We start from the raw sequence: 10931 nt of genomic DNA on the forward strand, positions 1-10931 counted from the left end.
TGAATCATCTGAAAAGGTAAAACCAAAACCAAAACCAAGTCTAGGTCAAGGTGGGGGGTAGGAATGGAGACTGGGGCTGGTAGGGACATCTAGCTCAGTGTTGGATCAGAAGAGGTTGGCTGCCTCTGGGAGACTGAGGTAGGTTTTTCTTACAAGAAGCGAAGTTCCCAGGGATGCCTGGGTGGCTTGGCAGTTGAGCACCTGCCTTCGGCCCAGGGTGTGATCCTGGGGTCCCAGGATTGAATCTCACATCAGACTCCCTGCATAGAGCCTGCTTCTCCCTCTGCCTATATCTCTGCCTCTCTCTCTTTCTCTCATGAATAAATAAAATCTTAAAAAAAAAATAAAATAAAAGAAGTGAAGTTCCTCGTTTTCCATAGGGCTCTGAGAAAAATTGCTTGTAATTATTTTAATTACAACAACAGAGCCCTTCACTTCTCAGGAGGGCTTTTCATCTTCAAAGGAGCCCCAGGATGGAGCATTAACACTTGACATGAAAGTCTTCGGAGTTTCAGAACTGAAGGCGGAGGGGCCCAAGCTCTGTGGGCTGAGGCACCGGGCTCTCCTGGAAAGCCAATGCCAAAGGAATTCTCTTGCTTCAGGGTGAGGGGAGCAGGTCAAAGCAGGGACATGTTCCAGAAACTGGGCCTTGCCTCGCTGAAATTGGAGGGGCAGAGGGATGCAGTCAGCCTCATTCCGGTTCTCTCAAGCCCTGACCCCCTAGATTGGAACACCCCGTTAAATCTGAATTTCAGATAAACAATAAACACACAAATGCACTCCCCGATTTGCTTACACACACCCACCCACAGCCCCTGAGCAATCAGAGGCTGGGCTTCCTACCTGACACACTGCTACCAGAGAGGTCAGCAAATCGGGGCGTGTCCCCCCAAGGCCACAGGGAACAAGGGCTCTTCAGACCTGCCCAGACCCAGCCTCTTTCCCACCCCCGTGTGGGAATGCCAGAAAGTCCTCCTTTCAGCTCTGTTAGGGCTAGAACTCAGGGCTGGGCTGCTGGGTGCAGTCCAGCCTCCCCAACTCCTTTATTTACCTTGGATTTGGGGATGAAACAGCCTCAGGAGTGGAATGTCTAAAGCCTCCCTTCCCTCCCTCCCATCGTCCCTTCTCTGCACCCTGACCTCCACCCCACTGCTCTGTGTTTAAGGGAGACATCTGCGGCCACCCACCCCCATCTCCCCAAATGGCTGGAACAGAAATTCCCCTGTGACAACAACCAGAGAGAGACGGTCACTGGGCCGAGATGAGCTTGCAGCCTCGGCGGCGGAATCCAGGCTGCCAGGACGGGTCTGGGCCTGAACTAGACATGCGGCTGGGTTCCCGGGCTGGGCGGGAAGGGAAGACAAGCTGGCACTTGCCACAGCGCAGAATAGTACCTGGGAGGTGGCGAGGCTTGCTCTGAAACAGAGCGAAACTCTCGGGGCCTCCAGACATGGACACCCTGAAAGAGGTTCCCAGGCCCCTCGAGCTCCAGATCCAGCCCCTGCGCTCAGTGAGTCAGGGTCAAGGACAGAGCATGTTGCCTGCTTCACGCCCCCAGGACAGACAGATGGTCACACACATTTACATCCTGGGACATTACTTCGGGCCTGTGGGCAAGATTAACATTCCGAAGCTTTGGTTCCCCCTCATGACCTCATGGAAAGGGCACGGAGTCAGATGGGGCGGGGTCAGCTTCCCACTCACCGGGTACCAGCTGAGTGACCTTGGGTAAGAGACTCTTTTACAAAGTAAATTAAAAAAAAAAAAAAAAAAAAAAGAAGTCTCCCTAAGTACTTGAAAATAAAGCCATTTAAGGAAAATGGATGTGAGCAAGATGATCCTGGCTGTCGGGCCGGCCGTGCCGCACGGGGGATTCGTGCACAGAGGGCAGGACGTCGAGCCACAGCCGTTCCTTCAAAGTACAAGATGCTGGAAGGATTCCAGAAAAGCTAATATTAGTAAATTAACTCTTAGAATTGTACTGGGGAAAAGCAACTTTCCCCTGTGAGTCGCAATGGTGGGGAAAGCATGCTAGTGTTTCCTTCTCTCCTAATCCTCTCTTAATGAATTAAAAGTGCAAGAAAATATGAACGAAGTATGACACACTCAGCTCACGGGCATCATTTAAATCATTACCTGCACTGACGAAAGTATGTCGGACACTGAACAAGAAATGTTTGCTGATTGACTAACCTACCTACTGTCTGATTAGAGGAAGAAAGGGCAGAAACAAGGATTGATTTTATGTCCACTGGGTCGATCTTATTAGAAATCCTGAATCTTACTTTCGAAGCCTCAAAGACTAGTATCTTATCTCCCCAAACCCCCACTCACTAGTTCTACTATTTTCCTAGCTCCTTCCATGCTATTTACGCAGCAGTCATGCCCAGCTCTGCAGATAATGTTTTGTAACTAGTGAACTAGAGCAGCTACTTGGCTCCGCTGAGGGATTTGTCAGCCAGGTGCCTGGCCAGTGAAGGCCTGGTGGGTCCTTCCTTGGATCTGAGAGGCCCGGGAGACACTGCTACTGCTAGCAGCTTGACGTTACGCAGATGTCACCGTGCTGCTGGGGAGGGACAGGTGGTGTGTGGGCCGCCTCGTCTCTAATTCCTAGGTCTGAACAAAATAAGGGAAAAAGCAGCCCCAGAGAGTGGGATCAGAAGTATCCCAGGGGAGTTAAAACCAGGCAGTGCCTCACACAAGACTTTGGTAACAAGTGGAAACAGCCCTGGGATCGGGGGTGGTGTAAGGGTCAGATGAAGTCCTGTTTTTACTCTTAATCCACCTCCCTTGTGAGTCATTTTGTCTAATTTCAAGTTCAGAGATTTGATCTTGAACCAGAATATGACCACTTCCCATGTGATCTATTATCCTCTGTGAGTCTCAGTTTCCTAAAGTGTAAGTAGGAATACTAATTACTAACCCATATATTCACACCGAACAAATATGTATTGAACACCCACTGTGTGCCAAGCCTTGCGTGCCAAGCCCCGAGCACACAATGGGTACAAGACAAAGTCCCTGTCCTCCTGGAGCAGAAGCCCCCAAACAACAGCTCCTGTGGGGTGTTCTATGTGGCCCATGGAATTAAAATTTCAAAAAATGTTTTGCAATCATATAAAAAAAGTTTTACATAAAAATCTACATTTTGGGATGCCTGGGTGGCTCAGGGCGTGATCCTGGGGTCCTGGGATTGAGTCCTGCACCAGGTTCTCTGCATGGAGCCTGCTTCTCCCTCTGCCTGTGTCTCTGCCTCTCTCCATGTCTCTCATGAATAAATAAATAAAATATTTGAAAAAAAATCTAGATTTCTCAGTGGCAAATCTGGGCCTGTTTTTCTGTATGGGAACCATCAGCCAGAGCTTAGCGACTACTTCCTTTAAAAGGAAAGCATTCTTTTTCAGGTCACCAGAGTTGAGCATTTCCAGACACTCTTATCTTACTCAAGCGTAAACGCTATTTTTGTTTGTTTGTTTACTTACAACCTTTCCACGTTCCCTGACTTTAAAGAGGAGAAAGCCCAACTCTCTGATTCGGCATTCAGGGCCTTCTAGGTCTGTTTCCTGCCTGATTCGTCCCTACAAATACTAAAGCTCCAGCAAGCTGCAGTTTTCTGACCTTCCCACATGGTACCTCTGAACACTTGCAGTGTTATTTCCTTTGCCCAAAATGTCTTTTGTGTCTTATTTTTTTCTATTCGGAAAATTGATACTGATCTTTTAGAGTCATCTTAAACATTTCTCTCCCTATTTGTTCAGACTTCCCGTGAGGAAATATCTGAGAGTCACATGGGCTGGAGACCCTCAAAGATAGAAAAGGTCCCTTTGAGACCCAAGGGGCAGCAATTGTTCTATATCTTACGGTTAGGCCCACGGTCCTTCCAATTGGTGACAAAAGCTCAGAGTTCCCAATAAATTGGGACAAAATATAAGCAGTAAGTGAAATAATGCCTGTGAGGGAAATTAGATCATTCTTCCAAAAAATACATTTGACTGGAGTTGTGGATGCTTGGTAAGTAACAGCTATTATTCTGGCTGTATTATTATTAATATTCCAAGTGGAGGCAACTCCATCAAGCATGGTAGGCCAGTAGCTGCTGGGTATGTAAGACTCTTACCCCATAGCCATAGGGTAAGAGATGTAGTTAGAAAAGCAGGCTAGAGTGAGAGAGGAGCCTTCCAATTAGTCTCCATGCCTGGCCTTTCCCTCCCTTCTTTCTATCTGAACACAACAGCAGAGAGATGCTGCAAAACAAGTCACCCCACTTATACTCTAAAGTTCCTAGTGGCTCCCTATCTCCCTCAGAGTAAAAGCTAAAGTCATAATCTCTCAGACCTCATATCCCAACACTCTCCCCTCACTCCTTGCTCTGTTCCAGCCACTGAACTTCCTTCTGATCTCCCTGCCCATCCTTTAATGGGCAAGCATGTGCTCACCTCAGGGCCTTTTCACTTGCCAGTCCCTCCTTCTGGAATAATCTGCTTTCTGCTATCTACAGGTCTCCATCCATCACTTTCTTAGCTCTCAAATGTCATCTTCTCCCTGGTTAGTCTATATAAAACTTTACTTCTCCCCTGCCCAGTCCCCACCCCCTTTTTTAAAAAAAGGTTTTATTTATTTATTCATGAGAGACACACACACAGAGAGAGAGAGAGAGAGAGAGAGAGGCAGAAACACAGGCAGAGGGAGAAGCAGGCTCCATGCAGGGAGCTCGACACGGGACTCGATCCGGGGACTCCAGGATCAGGCCCTGGGCCGAAGGTGGTGCTAAACCACTGAGCCACCCGAGTTACCCCCCTGTCCCCTTCGTGTATCGTTCTTCTTGGAACTTATCACCAACTAACGTGCTTTACTTGTTTTGCTCATTTATCTTGGTATTGTCTATCTCCCCCACTAGAATATAAGCTCTATGAGAGCAGAGGTTCTTTTCTGTCTTGCTTACTGCTGTACCCCCCAGAACCTAGAACAGAGACTGGCACATTGTAGATGCACAGTAAACATTTGTTGGGTGAGTGAGTACAGTTTCTTGGTTCAAAGAAACCTTGGGATGTCACAGAATTTTTTTTTTTTTTTTTTTTTTTTTAGGATAGATTAGAATGGGGCTGGAGCTGGTGGGTAGGAGGTAGTCACAGTAGCAGAAGGACGCATAAGTGAAAGTTTAAACAGAGGGTTTCAGTACAAATAGAGGAAGACAATAGGGGGCAGTAAGTTCTACGAGGGCAGGGAGTTTGGCATATAGATGTTCAATAAATATTTACCGATTGATGAATGTGCGGATGATGTGGGATTTTTTCAGATTTTATTTATTTATTCATGAGAGACACAGAGAGAGAAGCAGAGATACAGGCAGAGAGAGAAGCAGGCTCCCTGTGGGGAGCTCAATGCAGGACTCGATCCCAGGACCCCAAGATGATGCCCTGAGCTGATGGCAGACGCTCAGCCACTGAGCCACTCAGGTGTCCCGATGCTTGTGTTTTTCTTACGGGACGGGCTCAGGCCTCTGGTCTGGATCTGTTTTAGGAAAGCCCTGAAACTGTTCTGCTTTTGACTCTGGGGTTCTCCTGGCCAGGAGTTCCATGAGATCAACACTGAACTGCTGCATTTGCAGGTACATCTTCCCTCCCTTCCTTGATTGGGTTAACCCTCCATGGCATGCAGTCACCTTTCAGGCCTTGGCTTAGCTCAGACAAATGGGGGTTCAGCCTGGAGGAACTGAGGTGGGGTTCAGGCTGCAGGTTTCTAGGGGCAGAGACCAGGTCAAATGACATTTCTGAATATTATACAGACTAAAGTTTTAGGTGATGTGCAGAAATTAGTGTGGAAGGGAGCTGGGAGTATGGAAATTAGTGTATCAGTCCAGAGCCACTCAAGAGTGTGGAAATCCCTGCGGACATCATCTTTACCTTTCCTGCAGAGCCACCAGCTATTGGCAAGGAGGCTGATCTAGGTTGACACTGGGTATGTGGATCGTGTTAAGAAAAAGTCCCATGCTGGAGGGGTGGCGGGGTGCAGGTGGGACTGCTGCTTGGTCACAGAGCCTCTCATTATACCCTCCCTAGTCTGCCCTTTTGCTAGCTACATCTCCTCAGAGGAATTACTCACTAGGCTCTGAGATCCACACTTGGACCTGGCCCCTAATCCAATCAACAGGAAGGAAGTGCTTCATAGCCTCCCTGCCTCAAGAATAAATATATAGCAGCTCATTGCTGAATTCTCCAGTTTCTATTAAGCAAATGCCCGGTGCCCAGAACTGTGCCAGATCCTTGCCTACAGATGGTGGAGAAAAATAACATTCGCAGAGGCCTATTCTTGTTTTTTTATTTGTTCAATTTGCTCCTCTTGTCAATCCTGTGAAATAGTATCCTCATGTAGGAGGTGAGTAAGCTGAGGTCCAGGGAGTTCATATAACTAGAAATTGAGAGAAGTGACATTTGAAACAAGTTTTGGCTAACTCCAAAGCCTAGGTTGGTTTTCTGAGGCCATCAGTGCTGCCTCTAAAATTCAATCACTGAACTAGGAATTGTTAGAACTAGAAGGTGATTGCGGAATTTGCTTAGCTCCTTCCAATGAGCGATATTAGCAGCAATGAGCTTGGCAGTCACTGAATGCCAAAGAAAGGTCTGACACTCAGGCCTCCTGACTCCTACGTGCTTTTTCTTTTGCCTTTGAAAATACATGATGATAAAATCTTTCTTAAATATTATGTTTATCTGCTTTAAAAATCAAATCGTACTGAAAGCTCTATAACCAAAACATCAGCTGTCCCCACTCCCTATTTTTGTTGAAATAATATTTCATCTCCTAATATTTCTGTTGGAATCTTTCATCCCTTCTTATCCTCCCTCCCATGCTTTTTGTCCTCTCTTAACCTTGTGGTTGTACTAGAATGGCCGGAGGAGAGAAAAGAGATGAAATACACTTGGTCAATCAGTTTTATTGGACAGAAGTCCAATTTCTTACCACATTGTTCTCCATAAGACTCTGTATCCCCAGATAACTCATTTTTCTGAAGTCAACACATGTCCAGTGCTCACGTAGCTTACCCTGAGACTGACCTGTTCTAGGAGCTACTGGGTCACAAGAATGCCTGTCTGGCCTGTGCCTAGTTGCCCTCAAGGACTTGACCGAGGCCAGAGAATGATTTACATGAGAGAACAAAGAGCAGATGACCGCGGTGATGATCCCTCTCATCCACACTTGATCAATTGCAGAAAGCCTTCATATCCACAATCTCATTGGACACGACATATAATCACAGGATGTGTTGTTTGGTGCTGACCACGGAGTCGAAATCGGGACACTGCTCTGTCCTGACAGGGCAGCATATTTGAAATCAGGACTGTGAATCTTCACACTCAAGGTGGTTTCTTATTTGGCCCTTTTGTCTGCAGGGCCAACAGGAGCTTTTTTTTTTTTTTTTTTTGCCAGGACAGGTGGAAGTGGACTCTCAGATTTGCACTGAAGGGGAGGGAGAATGATGGGAGGACCCCAGGGGGACAGCTTCCTTCCAAGTGATTTACTGGGCATTATTTCCGCCCCCCCCCCAACTCCTCCTCCCCGTAGACCCAAGTTTGGGATAAAGCAAGCTGCTTCTTTGAGAACACTTATAAAAAGAGAGTCAGAAACTAATAATTCTGAACACGTTAGAGGGGAGTTCACCTAAAATCCCAAACTGAAGTCAGTTTCATTGCCTGGGCTGGAAAGTGAGAATCATTTATCAATTTATTTCTGCTGTAGCTTCCACTGTAGAAATCTCAATGAGCCTCTAATTAGGATCACACTCCGGGGTGCTTCTGTAGAGGGTAAGGGGACAGAGGCAGGGTAACAACTCAGGCTGCAGTTTAGGTAGTGTGTTAGGCTAACCTGTAGCCCCAGTACCTCAAAACACTTGCGTGGAACCAGATCTAAGTAAGGGTAGGATTTGGGGTAGGCATCATGGGCTCCCAAACGCCTTCTAGAAGGCTGGATGGGGTCTGAGTTCCTTCAAGAGAGCACAGAATTGAATCTTTCAGCTTGATGTCTTCACCTCCCTCTTCAACAGCCCCACTGACAAGTAGCCCAGTCCAGTGCTATTACTGACACCAAGGACACGAAGTTCTCCACTGTACTGAACCTGTGGGAGCAGACCCAGTTCCTATGCCCTCTGCTCGCCAAGATGAATGGGATTTGGGTCATATTACTTTATTGTCGTATGTTTGGTATTGTAGTGGTTAAAGCCTCTGGGTTGTGAAAAAGACCCGTCCTCACCAAGTAAGAGCTGCCTGGGAGCAGGAGCAGGAAAGAGGAATTCCCAGATTCAGTGCCCCTGTGCTGAAACCTACATCACACTGCCTGAAACTCAGACTCAGGAGTGAGTCAGCAATGCCTTCCCTGAATGGGGATGGAAGGCAAAACAATGAGAACATCACAGGCCCAAGTCACATTGGGGAATCTCTGAATCTTAAGAACACTCTTTTGAGAACATAGAACTGATTCCGCCGGAACCTTTGGAGGGGATTCACAAGGTGTTCTTATTCCCCAGACCAAGCAGATGAGGCATATCTCAAGCATAGAAGACTTCAGGGTGGCCCATTTCCAAGTCTCATCATTTGAGGAGCCCAGAAGCTCTTTCTGATCTCTGTCCTAATTCCTCCTGCTTCATCCCCTTTCACCGATTCTTCAGTAGAGCGACTGCAGAGTTGGGACTATATTTTGTTTACCATAGTAGCAACAGTGCCTAGAAACATGGGTGATTAAAAAAAAAATAACAACCAATATAGCACCAGTGAGAATAGACTCTGGTTGGGATGCTGAGCAGGGTCCAAGTGGAAAGGATCCTGGGTTTGGAAGTTCTAGGCTTGGCCTTGTGCCTAATTTGCTAGCTGACCTAGAGCAAATCCCTTGATCTCCTTGGACCTCAGATTTCTCATCTATGAAAGGGGGGAATTTGGATTAGAAGTTGCAAACTCATATGCCTACAGATCAGGCAATTACAGTAAATGAATGAATCCAATAGGGTGAGATAAAGCCCAATAAAGTCCTGGCTTTAACATGTGGATTCTGTCTAAATGAGCCTCTGTTGTCGGACGCAACTGCTGAGCCAGGCTGTCCAGAGCATTTGACTCTTCAAGAGATGCTGAAAATATGCATGTTTACGTGAAATCTCCTGGTGTTTAAAATACTGTGTGGGTCAAGCAAACATCTCTAAGCCAGTTCTACCCTCAGACTAGAGGACTAGAAGGGTCCTCCCAGCCTGAATTTTCTGATTCTAACATGTCTTCTAAAGAAAATCTTTAAGAAATCACGGTAGTTTGGGGGATTTCTGCCAATGCACAAGTGAATGCCTGTGTGTGGGCTCATGCTTGTATGACATAGGGCTTTTGGCTCCCTTGAAATGATGCTTTCCTGGTGGTCTTCCCCCCACCCCTCACACACACCTGCAGTGGACTGTTTGCTTGGTCTCAAGAGCCAAGCCCTGGGCCAAATGGGAGACGCTGCCTGAACTCATCAGCAGTAAAGAGCGGGCCGCATTGATGAGATAGTCCTTCCCCTCATGAAGGGAAGAGCGATCACCAGCTAGAAGCTGGCTAAATCAGGCTTGGGGACCTGCTATCTTCCTAGGCTCTGCTGGTTATGTCCCTAACTGAACTGGCACTAAGAATCAAGTTCACATGATTCCAATCTGGAGTTCTCCAACACACCTGCACTTTCACCTGGGCTGGTGAAACTACTATGGTCTCGGTAGCTTAAGCAACAGAAATGTCTTGTCTCACAGTTCTGTAGGCTGGAAGTCCAAAATCAAGGTGTCACTAAGGTTGGATCCTTCTGAGGGCTCTGAAGGAAGGGTCTGTTCCAGGCCTCTCTCTCTGGCTTGTAGATGGTCATCTTCTCCCTGCGTTTCTTCACATCATCTTCCCTCTGTGTCTGTCTGCCTCTGTGTCCAAATTTCCCTTTTTCAATAAGGACACCAGTCATCATTGATTAAGGCCCACTCTAAAGACCTCATTTTAACTGGATCACCTCTGTAAAGACTCAATGTCCAAGTAAGGTCACATTCTGAGGCATTGGGGGCTGTGGGATTTCAACATCTGAATTGAGAGAGGACACAACTCAACCATAACACCACTCTTTCATGGTCTCTGTCTTTGCTCTCAACCCCCAAACCTTAGTGCCCTGCCCTGCCTATGCCCCTTCCTACCTGTGACAGCTCAGTGCTTCAGGGTCTCAAGTGCTGGGACACAGCTCACTGTGAGCATGTACTCTACAAGGACTGGGGTTCACTGTAGTGGGGAAAGGAGAGGGAGCTCTCATCAAACAGGAGACATACAGGCCTTGAATTTCAGGTAATAACAGGAAATGTCACCTTATTCTGTGAGACACTGTCTACATGCTTTTTCTAGCCTTATACAAAAATTTCAAGTATTTATATATATCCCTCAGTAAGTGCCAAAATACTGCTCCAAATACTTTGTATGAGGCAAATTACTGAACTCCAACAACACCCCTTTGAGGTGGGTACTTTGAGGTGGGTACTATTATTTACCGCGTTGCACAGATAGGACCCTGAGGCCCAGAGAGTTTTGAAACTTTCCCAAGTCTGTATGTAGTAACTGAGGGAGGGAGCTGGGGTTTGGATCCCAACAGTTAGCTCCAGAGGCCATGCTTCTAATCATTACGGGATAACGATTGGAAAAGGTAGGAAATATTATTCTCATTGAATAGGAGAAAAGTGAGACCAAGAAGCCAAGTAACTCACACTTGGGTAAGAAGCAGAATAAAGGTGCAATTCCTGCCCTGGAAGCCATAGGGCTTCCCCCCACCCCGCATCCCCCCCAAAGGGGACCAGGTGTCCTGAGTCCCTGTTCTAGAATCCACTCACTTACTTACAGGCCCACAGGTAGTAGTAGCAGGGCCAGCCCTACTCTAAACCCTGATTTGTAGGTTAACTGTCT

Source organism: Vulpes vulpes, chromosome 13 (genome assembly GCF_048418805.1).
Source record: "Vulpes vulpes isolate BD-2025 chromosome 13, VulVul3, whole genome shotgun sequence".
NCBI classification, from domain to species: domain Eukaryota; kingdom Metazoa; phylum Chordata; class Mammalia; order Carnivora; family Canidae; genus Vulpes; species Vulpes vulpes.